Raw genomic sequence first — 18129 nt, 5'->3', positions numbered from 1 at the left:
GCCACAGTGCCCTGAATTCTATAACTATCTTCTTGATTTGTTTAAAGATTTATCCACTTACGTGTTTAAAGAGGGGAAGGAAGAGAGAGTGTGAGAACTCCTCCACAGGCTCATCCACTCCCCCAAATGGTCACATGGGCTAGAACTGATTGGGCCAGAAGCCAGGAGCCTGGAATCTCCTTTAGGTCTCCCACATGAGAGCTCAGGCCCAAGTTTAAATCATCTTCCACTGCCTTCCCAGGTTCACTAACACTGACCTGGATTCGAAGTACAATAGCCAGGACATGAACTGGTGCCTATTGCTGATGCTACAGGTAGCAGCTTCACCCACCAGACCACATAGGCAGCTCCTTCTTGATGTACGTTTTTAAAACATTAGACATTTTATTCATGTACTTAAAAGAGGAAGGGAGAGAGAGAGAGGGAGAAAATGTATGGAATTTCTCTTTGCTGTTTTACCACTCAAATGACTCCAACAGCCCGCTCTGAGCCAGGCCAAACTCAGGAGATAGGAACTTCATCTTGGTTTCCCTTATGGATGGCAGAGGTCCCAGTACTTGGCCATCTTCCACTGCCTTCTCAGGTGCAATATCAGGGAGCCAGCTTAGAAATGGAGTAGTCAGGACTCAATCTGGCCTTCTGCTATGGGATGTGGATATTACAGGCAGCAACATATCCCCCTGTACAACATTGCTGGTCACACAGAACTGTGTTATGATCTTTTTGTTCACTAATTAGCATTCCAACAAATGGAGAGCTATTTAAGGGCAGGTGTTTGGCCTAGCGGCTAAGACTCCCATATTGTGCACTGGATTGCCTGGGTTTGATTCCTGGGTCTGGCTCCTGACTTACGTTTCCTACCAATGTAGACACTGGAAGGCAGCAGCAGCAGCTTGAGTAATCAAATCACTTATATGGGACAGCTGTACTGAGTTCCTAGCTGTTGGTTTTGGTTTGGCTGATCCCTAAGCCTTGTGGGGGCATTTGAGGAATGAAAAAGCAGGTGAAAACCCTGCTGCCCAAACCCTCTCACCCTGCTTCATTTCACCACCCCCAACTAAATCTCCAAAGTATTTCATGTCATGCAAAATAGCTGACCCCTTATCTCTTAAATATGTGAGCATGCTTCCTTTGGTACTCATTCTTTGCAGATATTATAGAGTAGATTCCTATCGTGGTCAGGTCCAGCTGGATGATCACTGGGAGTTTTTCCCACCTACAGATTGTGTGATCTTACCTGCAGTTTCCCTCTTCAGCAGGTGAAAATTCATTCTAACGGTGAGGACATTAGTGACTTGATGTGCATAGGAAGAAAACAATGAGAGAAGAAAAGTTGGTAAGAAGAGGTGTAAGTTTGAAAACAGATGCATAACCCTACACAAAATCAGTTATGAGTTTGCTTTTATGATTTTTTTTCAGTTGATAGACCTTAGATAAATCTTGTGGAGATGCATAGTCACCAGTAGTTTGGTTATTTAGCTCCACGCAAGCCTCCACTAAGTAAATTCTCTCAGTGGGTCTGTCTTAGCTGTTGGAATCAGTGCTTTTCTATAAAAATAAAAAAAGCAGAGATCCATGCTCTTCCATAAACTTCATCTGTTCCTCGTTTTGAGTGTATAAATATTATTTACATGTCATGGGTTTCTGACCCCTACTGGTGGAGACCAAATCGATTACCCATGAGTCGCTCAATTTGCAATCATTTAAAATTCCAGACTTGCTCTGGCAGAGTAAAAGAACAATGGAAACTTGTCCTAGTGTTTTCCCTTGGTTTATTTCTTTTTTCTCATTTTTCTTTTCATTTTCCCTTTGCTTCCCAACCAACATCTCCTTTTTCTTTTTTCACAGCCCAGGAGCTCTTAAAAGAATCTCAGATCCTCTCTCACCAGTTATCACATCTTTGCTTACCATATTACATTTCAAATCTTTCCAAGAATCCTTTACATCTGTGATATGAGGACACCTCTCTGTACCCAATGCAGGTGCTCCCAAGTTGAAGGGTGGAATAGAAGACCAAGGAACGTTAGTGTCACACAAGCATCGTGTGGTTTATCTACCAAGTGGCAATGTTTCTCACCCTCACTGCCCTCGCACTGTTCTGAGGGCAACCTGGTCTGTCTTTAATCGACTTTGACCACAGAGCAAATGTTTTAAATAAAATCTCTGCGTGAATGAGTCACTACCCTTTTGGCTTTCACATGACATACCGAGGAGTGATGGTTTACTTTGCCTGAGTAACACAATTAATATAAGAGAAACATTTTTGTTATGTGGTATCTTTAAAAAAAAATACACAAAGAAGAAAGAAGAGACATATGGGTCTGAGCAGTGAGATTTGGATGAAAAAGTTTCACTTGTCACAAGGAAATAATGAAAAAAATGCAGTCAATTTTGTTGGCAGAGAAAGGCAAAAAAAAAAAAAAGCAAGAAAAAGCGGGAAAAGACACTTTCACTGAACAGCTTAAGAGAGTCTAATAATGCCAGTTACAACAGGTTCTATTTTCTAAGAAGTTTCATTCACAAACATCATTTTTTAATGAGATGACTGTATTTGAAAGATTCTGAATTCACAGGGCTCTTGTTTGTTTGCTGGAGTCTGTATTGCAATGAAGGAATATGTTGGTATTTGCTTGTCTCAGGGAGACGGGTTTTAAATAAGACAGGTAGGTGGTGGTGGCCTTTCTCTGCTTAGGATATGTCAGATGCCCGCTACATATGCTAAGTTTCTTTGCTGCTTGCCATGTCCAAGTTAAATAGCATTAGCTGTAATTTCATTGCTTCTGCTGAACCCCAAACCAAATGTTCTATAGCTAATGAAAAGGATATGATCTACAGTAGTAAACAGTATTCTACTATCTTCATAGTATGCGATTCTATCTGAATAACAAAGATTTGGGGTTGCCTTAATACTCATTTATAAGTGAACCCTTCATAACATGTGGAATAGAGTATGTGGCAATTTAAAATGGTACCTCACAATCTAAAAAGAAAAGGAGAAAGACTTGGCGGGGGGAGGAATTGCATCTAAGAACTGCCTTGAATTTGTTCTCTTTGTTTTAATATCTCATCAACACGAAAACTGACAAGCATTATGTTGTAGCAATTATCAACAATTTGTTGTGGCCCTGAAAATCAAATGTGTTAATAAATTCCTGAAAAGAGTTAAATTTCTCAAGAACCAGGATGGTGGTATAACAGGCTAATTCCCAGCCTGTGTTGCCAGCATTCCCCTGTGGGCACTGGTTGGAGTCCTGGCTATTCCATTTTTGATCCAGCTTCCTGCTTATAAACTGGGAAAGCAACAGAGACTGGTTCAAGTCCTTAGTTCTCTGTATCCACATGGAAGACCCAAAAAGAAGCTCTAAACTTTTGGGTTTTGATTGGCTAAGTTCCAACTATTGTGGCTATTTGGGGAGTGAACCAAAAGATGGAAGATCTCTCTGACTCTCCTAATATTTCCCCAAAATTAATTTGATTACAAAATGAGATGAAATTTCCTGTTGTCTGAATCTTACCTTTATCCAAGGAAGACAATCTACTAAAAACAAAGGTATCAGAGCTAGTATCATGGAATAGAATGTGAAGCTGCCTGTATTGTGGGCATCCTATATGGGCACTGATTCAAGTTCCAGCTGTTCCACTTCCCATTCAGCTCCTTGCTAATGTGCCTGGGAAAGCAACAAAGGATGACCCAGATTCTTGGGCCTCTGCACTTATGTGGGAAACTTGGAAGAAGCTCCAGGCTTCAGACTGGCCCAACTCCAGCCATTGTGGCTATTTGGGAAGCAAACCAGTAGATTGAAGATTCCCCCCCGCCCTCCGCTGTCCTGCTCTGTCTTCTCTCTGTGTAAATTTGGCTTTCAAACTAAACTAAACAAAATAAGTGCATTAACAACAGCGCAACAATGATAAAATCAAAGATACCGTTGCCCAGCTTGGCAGCTCTTTTAAGGAAAGAGGGCTGTCTGTTGAATGGGGAGACCCAAGCAAGGTCAAGCAGAGCTGAGGCGCTCAGTCTTCCATAGGAAACAGGGTGAACACAAGCCCCGGCTCTGCAGCCATGGCCCATGGAATGCTTCCACCTTAACCAGTCATTTGCAAAGTAATTTAGGCCAAGTAATTTTTCTTATTTGAGTCTCATTTTTCACATGTCAAAAGAGTTAATCATACATTTCTCTCTACACACACGAAGGAAACTGATACTATGTTTGCAGAACACTAGCCATTTTTAGTATACACTCAATGCTCAATTCATAATTTAATCAACAGTTTATTTGTTATGAAACACCTGCTGAAGGCATAGCTGAGCAGTCTTTGTTCCCCTTTAAAAGTGCTACTTGTCAGTGACTTTTCCTTCTAGAACTCAGAGTATGGAATTCGATGCTTTTTAATAGATAGCCTTATACTTTATTCCTGAAACAGGTGCATTTGTTACTCGATGAATTTAGACGGAGACATCATATTACTTTTATGAGTTTAAATCTGACTGTCAACTTATAGCTCATTGTCTCTGTAGAGAATCGAAGCTGGCATTCTTTGGGAATAGGAAGGCAGTACCTGGTATGCCAGGCAATATGGAACTCAATCTCTCACAGCTTTTGTCTTGCCTTCTTAACTTGATCTGTTCTATTCGCTGAGACCTGCTACTTTTCTTGGAATTGGGAAGGAATAGGTGGGATGCTTTTCTTCATGGGACTCAAAGATCTGTGGAATACATGAGGATTTGGGAGACTGTAATTTATCCTCTTTCTATACCTTAATAGCTTATTTTTCCACTGTACTCTCACCTCTCTTAACCTAAGGGAAGATTATCTAAACTCTCTCTAAAATTTAGGAAAGTTAAGTCATCTTTAGACAAATTCAAGTTTTTCCCTGCAACACAGAATCCATCAGATAAAGAGACATGGAATTTTGACTATTTTCTTACTGGGAGAAGATACAGTGTAAACACATGCTTTTGTCACAGCAAATTAACTTGCCATATGTCAATGTTGAAGATGAAGAACTAAAGGGTATTTTGGAAATGCTTTATTTAATTTGCTTTGTACACATTTAAAAAAGAGTAGACACATTTCTAAGTTTTTTTAGTGGTAGGGCTGTGCTGTGACATAGCAGAGTGAATCACAGTGCCAGCATCCCATACTGATGCTGATTTGAGTCCCAGTTACTCCACTTCTGATTCAACTCCCTGCTGGTGAGCCTAGAAAAACACTGGAGGAAGGCCCAATCTTAGGTCCCATCTAGGCTACCCAGAAGTAGCTCCTGGATTCTGGCTTCAGTCTGACTTAGCCCTAGCTATTGTAGCCATTTGGGGGAGTGAATCTCTTTCTCTCTCTCTCTCTCTCTCTCTCTCTCTCTCTCTCTCTGGGCCTAATTCTGCCTTTCAGGCTTTCAAATAAATAAAATAAAATATTTGAAAAAATGGGCTGGGTGTTGTAATGGAAAGTTGAAGCTAAAAGCTCAGTATGTGACTTTGTTTTAAAGGGAGATTATTTGAAATTAATTTTAGATTTACACAGAATTGTGAAGACAGTCTGGGAGATTTCCATGGAACACATATGTAGCAGTTGGCTTTATAAATATTTTCTAATAGTATGGTGTGTTTTTCTTGACTAATGAACCCTTGGAATCTCCCGAGTGACAGAACAGGTATCTGTTTACAAGCTCATGAGAGACCAAAGGTAAGGCACTGGTGCACACACCTAGGTTAGGAGCTAACAAAGCGATCTGAAGGTTAGAATCTTAAGCCCCTTTCCCAGATTACCAGTCAGATGTCAAGTGCTGATGGCCAAGCAGATCCCCAGTGGCAAACAGTTTCTTCACTTTTGAATCTATAAGGAGATCTCCACCCAAACTCATGAGGTTGGCACTCCAAGAACTCTTAAATGAGAGGACACATGAAAGTTTTTATGTAGGCGTTGTTTCTGTGTGTGGTGGATCCGTGCGCGCCTTCTATTCTGATCTGTATAGCTCCTCCCGTTGGATGCTCCTGCATTGTGACTGTTGCGATAGCCTGATAGTCTAATAAGTAAAGTTTTTTCCTGAGTTCCCTAAAGTACTCCAGCAAATCATCAAACCTCTGATTGATAGCCACATCAGATAAAAGCTGGAGTAACCTGGGATCCAGTGACCTGTGTTTGGTGTTGGAAGTGGGATATAGACTTCTGGAATGAAAGTGGAGCTACATCCAGGTAGATGGTGTCAGAATTGTATTGTCAGACACTCAGAGGGTATCTGAAGAACTGGGGAGTTATTTGGCCCCTCCCCTGCTCCATGCATCTGATGTGGAAATGGTATGAGTATAGTGAAAACTGTTTTCTTTTCCCCTCTATTACATGTGTATATTCATCCAAACTGTGACTTATTTATATAATGGTCTCAGAGTGCCGATTGTATGAGAAGGCCTATTAATTTTACATGTTGGGGTATTGTTTGATATTAGTTATTAAAATTGTTTCAAAGTAACATTTGAGAAAAAATTTCCTATGCTTCTTTCTCAGGAATATGCATGTCAGTTCCTTCAAGATTAAGGAATTACCGTTTCTGAAATACACCTAATGTCAGGTGGCTCTTGCAACTGAAGAGAACAAATAAACAAGTTTTTTTCCAAGCTTGGAATGTACCCATAAACTGTGCATTTGAAGTTGGGAACTCAATATGACCTCTGAAGTTTTCAAGTAAAGTTTACTTACTTTTGGCAGATGACCACTTCCTGTTTTTACAAAAAGGGGAAAAAACAACCTCTGATATATCAAATGACTCTAAAAAATAATGTTTGGTTGATAGAAGTTTAAAGGATTAGATATAGATGGATTTGATTTCCTCAAAATGTGTACAAATGGTGAAATTAAGGTGAAATAAGCTCATCATAGTTTATTTTAGTTTTTTTCTTTCCCCATAAAACATCTGAAAATGGTTTAAAATGTTATAATATTCCAAAATAATGCTAGGGAAGACTACGTAGTAGGTTCTTATATTGTCTTACAAACATATTTTATACACCTAATGTTAAAAGTTTTTAGCAAAATTATGGCTCGGGATCATAGTTCGTTACCTCCAGAAATACGTTGCCAAAGGCATATAATTCCCTGGTCCTGGATATATAACTATGAATACTACGTTTTACAGACAGGTTATTCAGGCTTCTGTCGGTATTCCCCATGGATTGTAAATAAAGATATTTGGATAAAATCCAATCAATCCATTAAGTATCTAATGATGCTTGGAAGCAGATAACAACAGAAAATGTGATGGTATAAAACATTGAGGAAGTGACTCATCTTGGGATATGGTTTCTATGTTATGCTCTTCCTTCTTGATGTCTTGAGCTGAACAACAAAGACATAAAAGAAACAATCTGAGGAATGACCTCATGCGTCCACTTCAAGGGAGTGAGAAAGGTGCTCCTGTTGTCTGAACACTGTGCAGGCAGTTCCATTTTCTTTCTGTTTTCTTTTTCTGACTCTTGCCCAGAGAGCTGAGTTAGTCCTACAGAATCGTGATGGTGTCAGTGCAGGGAGATAAAACTCGGAGAGGGACCCACGTTGTGAAGCCACTGCTTGTGATGTTGGTAGCCCATGTGCGATTGTCCCTGCTGCTGTGTTTCTGATCCAGCTTCATGTTCACGCTTCTGAGAAGGCAGTCTAGGATGGCCTAAGTTCTTGGGCTGTAGCTTTCCATGAGGCAGAGCAGGTGGGTTTGTTAGTTCCTGGTTTCAGTGTGGCCCAGACTGGCAGTTCTATTTGGACTCAATCACTCTCTCTACCTCCACCCCTTTTCCTTCTCTCCTGTCTCTCTCCTTTCACTGTTGATCTGCCTTTCAAATAAACAAGGAGATAAACCGTTAAATAAATAGAACTTGGGATGTGTTGTGGTGAAACATCACTGAAAGCAGATGACTGTAAGAAAGAACCCCTCACTGTGACTGGATCCACACAGGTCTGAAGATCACCTTTGTACAGGACACCTGTGAGTCCGGCACAGGCAGACAGAGTGAAGGTTCTAATAATGGAACAAGGCTTGGAACCACTGCCCACGCTTCAGCCTAGCGCCTGGGATAGACCCAAGGCAATATAGCACAGATCACTCAACACAGAGAAGTTATACCAAACATGCACTATAAATCTAATCACTTTATTGTCTGCTAAAACACACAAATTGACATTTCCCACTGGTTTTGCAAGAGGACCTGCAGTCTACCCAGTATAATATTCAAAATGTTCAGGGTATAATCCAAAATTAAACACTATAAAAAGGCTCTGAAAAATATGACGAATTCTTAAGAGAAAAAGATAGCTTACAGATGAAATCTTTAAACAGATGCTGGAGTCTGCATCAGGAGCATCAGGCCAAATGTTGGTTAAGGAAAATGAAAGAAATGGAAATGAGTTCTTAAGTGAAAACCAGACGTGATTAAAATAAAAAGGGCAGTAACATTTTTGCAACCTTGAAGGCAGTATCTGGAGTAAAAATATTACTAGAAATATCTAATAGCATAATGAACATGATCTAGAGAATAGTCAGTGAGTCTGGGACCAGATTAATCAAAATTACTCAACATGGACAGAAGGAAAAAAAACTTAGGATATAAAATGAGCAGAGCTTCAAGGACTTACAGAATAACACAAAGAGATTTAACATTTTGTTGTAGCTTCTAAACACCAGAAAAAGACTGGTGGACGCTATATGGTGGTGCTTCCAAAAGTGCATGCAAGATATTTACAAAGAAAATTAGAAAAATACTGTAATTGCAACTAAAATGAAAACATAGCCTATCAAAGTTGTGGATTAATTTGTAGCATGGTTTAGTAACAAGTTTGTAATGACACATGCCTATGTTAGAAAAAAGTAAACCTCTCACAGCAATGGTTTGAGTTTCTGCCTTAGAATAATTAGGCAAACAAATACAAACAAAGTAAGAAAAAAAATCCCTATAATAAAACCCAAAACTAATTTTTAAATAAGATTAACAAACTGACAACAGATGCTAATTCAAAACATGAATATATACTTATATGTTTTGAATTGTAGTGTGTGTGTATATATGTATGCGTATATATATATATATATACATATATATATATACACATATGTATAATCAAAATCACTAACAAAAAAAGGAGATATCACTGACCTCTTCATGGAAATGAAAATGACCCTGATGCTTGAATGACAATGTCAAAAGGTGACACTTGATCTTGAAAAAAAAATAATGAATTTTGTTATGTTTATGACCTATAGCATGCTATTGTGAGGATATGTATGGATAGAACAGTTATGAAATGAAGCAAGCTAATGTATCATATGACATACATATGTGTGTCTGTGTGTTTGTCAAGAGCATGGAAAGCCACTGTTGTAGTGGATAAAGCAAGGGGTCCTGAGGCAAGGAGACTAGGTGACTTCTGGAAGACACGAACGTTGTTTCCTGAAGCCTCCAGAGAGCATCACTCCACTCACAGCTAATTTTGGCTGACCCAGGCACAATCCTCTAGGAATTCTCAATTCTAGAAGTATTGAATCATACGTTTGTCCTTTCTTGAGCCATTAAGTTTGTGATAATTCCTTATAGCAACAATGGGAAACTGACACTCCAACAGCATATTTTGTTCAGCATGGTATCACTTTTTGTGAAAAATGCTTTTCACAGGAAAAAAAATAGACTTGCTGAATATACATGGAAGGGAATGCAGAATTTATTAATGTGTATGATTTTTTTTTGCTTACTCCAGTTTCTACTTCTTTTAAAATAATTTTTAAGATACAGAAAGTCCTTTATTTCTATGGATTTAGTCAAAATATTTGGAAGTAATGAAGGAGTATATATATATATACCCTTTATAAAGGACAACTAATAAAGAATACCATAAAATATATTAGAATAATCCTTACAAACAAAACGTATCAGATTGGCTTAAGTAAATTAAAGAGTAATTCAGTATATCCTGATGCTTTAGACATAAAGAACAGATTACCAGGAAGACACAAATTGTTACTGACCAAGATGGGAAAAATCTGGATATACTTGTAAAAAGTAAAGCCATTGAATAAGTAAATTTAAGCTCTTCTCATGAAGAAAACTCCTGGCTCAGGTGTCCTGCTGCATGTTTGAGAAGTTATTTAAAGAAATAATACAATTCTACACAAATGTCTCTGAAAATAAAGGTTAGGATATTTGTCAACTCATTTTGAGACGTCAACTCTATCCTTGCTTCAAAACCAAACCGGGATATTTCAGAACATGAGCAATATAGACCAATATCACTCACAAGCACAAATATAAAAATGCTCAACAAAGTATCAGCATATTTCAATTAAGAAAATATTAACATGCTGAATTTAGCACTGTTTGTAAAGGATAATATGAATTACTCCAAGCAGTATATGGAAAACAAAATTTAAAAATGTTTATTTGGGTACAAGAAAAAAAATCTTTGAAATTCCTGTATAGCTTTTTGTAATATGCATTCTCAAGAGCTTTCTGAAGACCCTGCATAGGCATGGATATTAATAATTTTTTGCATCAAAATTAATGTGTTTGCGAATTTCATTTTCCCTAAACTTTTTGCAGTCATCTTGTATAAAATGCCCAAGTTGGATTACCCCAGATACATAAGGCTGGTTCAATGTTCTGAAATCAATCAATGAAATTTATCGTATCAAGATTGAACAAGGAAACGTATACAATTTGTTTAATAATATTTAACATTTGTTTGAGATAAATCTCTGGAGAGTTGAGATGGAAATTTCTTAGGCAAGATTCAGAACATCTGTAAAAACAAAGTTTATATCCTATTTAATAATGATACACTACTTTTCCTTTCAGGCTGAGCACAAGGCTAGGAGATCTACCTCCACCAGTCTTAATAAACACTGTATTGTGAATCCTGGCAGGTGCAATGATGGAACAAATCAAACACATATAGATTTGACAGGAACAAATGAAATTAGTATGGTTTGGCCTAGCAGTTACGATACATTTGGGGAGTGAAAAAGAGGATCGGTGATTTTCTCTCTTTGCTTTTCAAATAAATAAAATAGACAATTAAAAAGAATTTAAAAGAGCCCTGCTGGGGTAGCCTAGTGGCTAAAGTTCTTGCCTTCCATACACCAGGATTCCATATGGGCTCTGGTTCATGTCCTGGTCATTCCACATCCCATCCAGCTCCCTGCTTGTGGCCTTGGAAAGCAGTCGAGGATGATCCAATGCCTTGGGACTCTCCACCCGCTTGGGAGACCGGGCAGAAGCTCCTGGCTTCAGATCAGCTCAGCTCCCATTTGGGAAGTGAACCAGCAGACAGAAGATCTTCCCCTCCATCTCTTCTTCTTTCTGTAAAATCTGATTTTCCAATCAAAATAAATACATCTTAAAAAAATAAATGAAATAAAAATGACGAGGCCAGTAAAGTTGCACAATACAAAGATAATTTGCAAAAATCAGTGGTATTTCAACATACTGGCATTAGAAAATTGTGCTTCTAAATTGGAAGTTGGTGTCATTTGCAGTATTACCCAAACATTAAATATTCAGTATCCCATTTGATTATAATTTTAATTCTAATTTGTTAATTTCTTTCTCTAGGGAATTTACATTACTTTAATTATGTTTAACAACCCAAGTTTGATAAATGGTGACCTGGACCTGTCAAAGAAATGCTTGGATAAGAATTTTAACCAAACTCTTAGAGTGTGGTAAATTTAAAGATGGAAAGAGTGATGAGAGAAGCTTTCATTTGTCTGTTTTATTAAAAAAGAGACATTCAAGTACAAACATTTGAAGGTATAGATTTAAAGTCAGACATTTAAACCTAGGAATACTGTCTAAAAAATCCTATAATCAAAAATTAAATTCCAGACCCAGGGTAGACTTTTTAAGACTTCCTTGATCTACAAGTTCTTGCACATCTCTCAGGGCACAGTGCATGTGACCAAGTGTACAGTGTGTGTATAAATATGAGTGTGTGAGATTGTGTGTAGATAGCAGCAAATGGTTTTGTGTGTGCAATGAGTGAATGAGGGTGTGCAGGTCTTTGTGAATGTGTGGATATGTGTGTGTGCATTGAGTGAATGAGGGTGTGCAGGACAGGTCTGTGTGAATGCATGGATCTGTGTGTGTGCAATGAGTGAATGAGGGTGTGCAGGTCCTTGTGAGTGTGTTGATCTCTGTGTGTGCATGGCAAGGTGGGAAGAAGGCCTTATGGGTTTCTGCTTGTGTTTGCCTTTCCTCTACCATCCTGCTCCTGAGTAGCTTTACTTGTCTTATATTTGACTGGAGTTCCATTTAAATTTATTTTTTTCTGGAAATGGCTCTATGACTACATATATGCATGTCAATTTCTAACCAATTCAACTAATATGGAAGACAAAGACCATTGACAAGGATCACCAAGGCGGGCGGGCAGCAGGTAGACAGGAGATTTCTGCTCAAAAAGCTGGCAGTAGAGTGCACCTAAAGAATTTTTCCGTGACCTTATCAGGGGCAATTTGGGCTTTGAGGACAGGAACCTAACTGCAGAAGAACTAAAAGACTAGTAGAGAGTTCAGTTGTTGATAGGAAAATTACAGGGAACTGGTCGACCACGTCATTGAGGGAAGAACACATTTTGTGTTAAATTGGGCAGCGAAGGTCTGAACCATAACCATGAGAAATACGATCTGGTAAACTATGGCCTGGGAATAGCTTTGCTCTTGGAGTCTGAGATGGGGCCAAATCTAGACTGGTGGTACCCACAGGGAATGCCTTTCAAGGAGTGGTGCTGGGAACATTTCACTTCACATCACTTGAAAAATCTGTTCAAAGCATCTGTCTTCCTCTCCTTCCTTGACCCACCAGATCACAGTCTTGGGCTAGGATACCCAAATGTGGTGTTTTGTAAAGAGTGTGCCCTGGTGAATCTGATGCATCCTCCCCCGACATGTAGTTTAAAGTGCCAAACACAAGTTCTAGCTACCGAGAACTGCTTCTAGTTAGGAAGCATTCCATTTGGGGGCTGTTTCTTTATAGAAACTTGATTGAGATGAAACTGGGATACTTGTTTGCTAGGTTATCAATCATAGATAATGCCAAAGAAGTAAATCAATGTTTTCCAAACTTCTGGATGTCATTGAGAAAACATCATAACATTGTAGGTATCTCACAAAGAATATAAAACAACTTCAGATTTTCTTTTTCTCACTAAGAACAGTTTCAAGAAAGTGTCATCATGAACAGTTTTACAAAATTGAGCCAGAAAGCAGATATAACATGAACTGTGGCTTTTGTTAACGAGGGTCTATTTATTCTTTGCATAAATATGACATGATTTGCAAATAAAGTCAGCTAGCATCACATGCCGTTGTTTTCTGTATTGACATAAAGAAAACCCTTTACTAATCTCAAGGGAACCTGCTCATAGGTACAACTACACATACTAAAATGCTTTTCTGCACGCGTTCCTTGGAAACTTACTGGGTACAAGTAAGGACTGACTATTCCCCAAAGGCGATTTGGGCGGATGTCCCTTGTTTCATCTGTGAGTGACACATAGAGAAATAAAAATTTGCTTGATTGCCACCTTGACCTGAGTTTCTCAGACTTTAATATGCATATGAATCAGTTGGAGCTCTTCATCAAATACAGATTTTTATTCAGGAGATCTGATGTGTGGGCAGCATGTTGAAGTTCTGCCGAGTCTGCGGTGGTACCTGGGCTGCTCGCTGACCCCACGTGGAACAGTGAAGGATTAAAACAGAGCCAACTGTGCTGAAAGGAGGGAATGGTGAACTCTCTCAAAGCAAGTGTGAGAGTGCAACAGATGAGTGAAATATGAACTCTCTTCAAAGAACTGAGGACAGGAGCAAAAAGTGTGGCCACAATGGGGACACAATATGATCAATTTCCCAGGGTTCTGAAGGAGGATTTGGCGTCTGCATGCCTGCCAATGGAAATTTCAGCAGACAGTGTTTCTAGAGGTGGTTTGAGAAAGTAATGCCGGGTTTTGCCACCACTGAGTACCCTGGGAGCTCTCTGAATGGTTGAATGCTATCACCAAGCACTGTGGCTGAGATCTGAGTGCACAGAGGTCTTTGTCCTTAAACTGCCAAACATTGCTGTGATCTGCGAAGCCAAGATTTTCTCTGGGACAATGGGAGAGATTCGCTAGTTCTCATTCTCTCTGAATAACTGCAACGCTGGAACCACATTAACTCTCACTCCGCCATGAGACGTGGCTGCGTAGGAAGCCTGGAACCACTATGTGCATGGATACAGAAATGGAGAGAAGGGGGCTGTGGTCACACAGGGACCCCTGGTGACCTGGGGTTTGGATTACATCCCATCTGGAAAGGACCATGTAAGCAATGTTCTTCTCACACAACCATTAAATTTTGGTATTTGCCTTAAAATTATTGCAATAGTAAATGTGGCTTGACCTTGGTTGTCATTATTCCTGCTGCCAAACCCCAGCCATTCTGACTTTATTCTGGCTAGGTATGATTAATTTTTAAAAATTCATTCATTCATTCATTCATTCATTCGTGGAAAGGCAGATTAACAGAGAGAAGGAGAGACACAGAGAAAGATTTTCCATCTGCTGGTTCACTCCCTAAACCAAACCAACCGAAAATCAGGAACCAGGAATTTCTTCTGGGTCTCCTGCATGGGTGCAGGATCCCAAGGCTCTGGGCCATCCTCTACTGCTTTCTGAGGTCACAAGCAGGCAGTTGGACAGGAAGTGGAGCAGCCAGGATACAAACCAGCATCTATATGGGATCTAGGTGAGTGAACAGGAAGGGCTAGCTAATTGAGCAATGTGCTGGCTCTAGGTAGGATTAAGCCTAGGTACTTAGTTTCTGTGTTCTTTATAGTGGATTAAAGTTACATTTCTCATCTATACAATGTAAGTGCTTATCTTTGTAGTGCTTGACTATAAAAATTACTTGAGGTTTTCTTTCACAGAATATGAGCTCTTCCATATAGGCCAATATTTCAAAATTTTAAACCATGATAGGAGGTACAAAAGCTAAGGGAAGTTAATAAGATTCTATGGTTAAAGTTGCCATGATTTAGTAATTTTAATTGTGTATTTATTGACAAGTTTTAGATTTGGGAACTGTTTTTCCCTCCATTGAAAGGTGATTATTTGGGACAAAGAGACTAAGGATTAGTGATGGTCATAAGGCAGTTTCCTTCAAGAGAAATATTTTTGTAACCTTGCTCAAACTTTTCATTGGAGAATTATTGCAGAAAAGTTTCTCTGTCTCTCTTTTCCATTTTATGGCTTCTTAGTTGCTCGGTTGAAAAAAAAAAACACTTGCAAATAAAACTCCAGGTCTGTGGTGATACAGAGCAAATGTTTTATGACTGAGTGGTTTTGAAGGTTGTGAGGTTTTTCTGAGGTCATATTCCAATTTTTCTTTTTTTGGGTAGTTAAATGATCTTCTCATTTAGTCAGTGTGGGGAAATCTGGAAGTTTAAGATAAAGGATACTGTTGATAGCTTACCAACGTTGGAGCAGGAAGAGGTGTGCCTGATGTGTAAGGCATTGGACTTTCAATACATCTGAATTGACCCAGACAGATGGCTTGGGGCAGAGAAGAGGTGATCAGAAGGGACTGATTCTACCAACTTGGAACTTTGCAACAGTTTTGTGTGTCAAAGGAAAAATAGTCAAATAAACACACAGTAACTCAAACAAACAACAAAAAGCAGGAAGTATTCCCTTAGTGCACAAAATGAAAGGAAAGTGAATCAAAAAGATGAATCTGTGCAGGTACTATACATTTTTTTTTTCCCTACAGTGAAGTACAGCTTCACTGAGCATGTTGGACTGACATCCCACAGGTAGCCTCCAACCTTCCTGGGACACCTTATGGAGCCACCTTCCTTGTAGAAAGCTTCAGTAGACCCTTCTAATTTAGACCTGAAGCAGTGGCTAAGTAATTCCCATACAACCATTTAAAATCTCATTGGAAAATTATGCAAACAATGTAGACTTTGAGCTAATGAATGACACACACTTGAAAAGTCCATTCTGGTGAGCAAAGAATTCTTAATGAAATAACTTGACGACATCATTTTTGAACCCATTACTGTGAAAAGAAAAACAAGAATATCTTCACTAAGGGTACCTGTTGTAATCGCATGCATATTTAATGAATTAAGGAGTCTTTTAAACTTCTTTGGCCTTCTAAAATGGTAATTGTTTTCTGAAGATCAATTTGGCAACGTGAGGATTCAGAACATCCACACTTCATATTGTTTAAGCTGTTCTAGAGCAAATGTAGTTATGTTTTTCCTGTGCTATTCTTTCTTGGCATTTCCTTAGTGGAGTCATCAAGTATTTTCTAAAAAGAACCATAGCATTAGTATTTTAGGGTTTGAAGGTCGTGTGATCTCTAGCTTAACTACTCATCTGTTGTGCACCAACATAGCTATGAGGAACAGTTAAATGAATAATCATGGTTGTTCTGCCATACAACTTGAAGACTGTTGGGTTTCCTATAACTTTCTCATATCATGAACTATTCTTGCTCTTCTTCTTCCAACAATTTTTACCTAACTGTCATTCTGAAACAGACAACAGGCTAGGTTTGAACTTCTGGTATCAGTTTTCTGACTTGTGACTGACATTATAATGGCCCCACACCTAAGTCCTTCACTATGCTCGCCTCAATAAAGCAAGATGTGTCCTTTCGCAGCCCCAGTGGCACTCTGCATTTGCCTGCCTTTCTCTGGGCCTGGCATGTCATCTCCACTGCTGTCTTCCTCAGCCCATTTTGATCATCTGTACTCAGAGATGAGCTTTGTCTCAGTTACCTGGGATAGAGGGCATCGGACTCGAGTAAGTTTTTCTGTGAACACTGAATATCCCCTTGGTAAAGGGGGGATTTGTTCAGTTTATTGTTCCATAAAATAAAATAAAATGAAATAAACAGTAAAATCTGTACTAAAAAGATTGTTGATACAATTTGGTGTGAGTCAAGATATATGTGATTAACATGTGAAGATCACTGAGGTCTCTGTTATGACGGTTTAGGGCAGCGTTTGAGTTGAAGGGAAGGTTTATCACTCATGACAATAGGAAAGCAGGTATGGGAAAGGAAAGTCAGGCATAGAAAAGAACAACAATACATTGTGACTTTAGATTGATTATTTTCTGCTGAGTTTACTACAGGGCCTGTTGTGGTAGCCTAGTGGCTAAAGTCCTCATCTTGCACTCACTGGGATTCCATATAGGTGCCGATTCATGTCCTGGCAGCCTCGCTTCCCTTCCAGCTTTCTGCTTATGGCCTGAGAAAGCAGTAGAGGATGGCCCCAAACCTTGGGACCCTGCACCCTTGTGAGAGACCTGGAAGAAGCTCCTGGCTCTTGGCTTTGGATCGGCTCAGCTCTGGCTGTTGTGGCCCCTTGGGGAGTCAATCAATGCACAGAAGATCTTCCTCTCCATCTCCCTCTCCCTATATATCTGACTTCCCAATAAAAATTTAAAAAAAGAGAGAATTTACTACAAAGATCCAACACATGTAATAGTACTTTATGGTGTCTCTTAAAATTAGCAGTGTTTTAGAAAATTAATGTTCAAATGTCTTTGTACAACGGCAGGTGTATAAAGTCATTTGCTAGCCATGAACTCTGAAGAACCCATCTGTGTGGAACATGAGCAAATCACAATGACATCACCAGCTTGTAAGCACATGCTTCATAAATTCCTGTGTACAAAACTCACTCGTAAACATTCATTGAGGAGAAGATACCCGCGCGTGGACAGAGTTTGGCAGAGTGGCCTACGTTGCTGTGTGAGCTGCCTGTGTCCTCTCGGATTCCTTATCTGATTCCATCTCCCTCACCTTAGAGACAGCTTCTTATGAATGCAAACCCTTGGAGGGGTTGCTTGACTGTTTAAGCAAAAGGTGGAAGATCTCTCTCTGTGTCTATATCTCTTTCCAATAAAATGAAAATAAGTATCGTAATAAAAAGTAATAAAAAATATTGTTTTTTAAGACAATAAATATCCTGAGGAAACATTCTTTGTGACTTTTAATCTATACCATGACAAAAGAGTATTAGTAGTTATTTACCAGTAACTGGGCACTTCATATGTGTTAGACATTGTCAATGTGTGCTATATTTGACGTATTTTTCTCCCCTAA

The sequence above is a fragment of the Ochotona princeps genome, chromosome 17, assembly GCF_030435755.1.
Source record: "Ochotona princeps isolate mOchPri1 chromosome 17, mOchPri1.hap1, whole genome shotgun sequence".
In the NCBI taxonomy this organism is placed as follows: domain Eukaryota; kingdom Metazoa; phylum Chordata; class Mammalia; order Lagomorpha; family Ochotonidae; genus Ochotona; species Ochotona princeps.
This window is presented reverse-complemented; position numbering follows the sequence as displayed.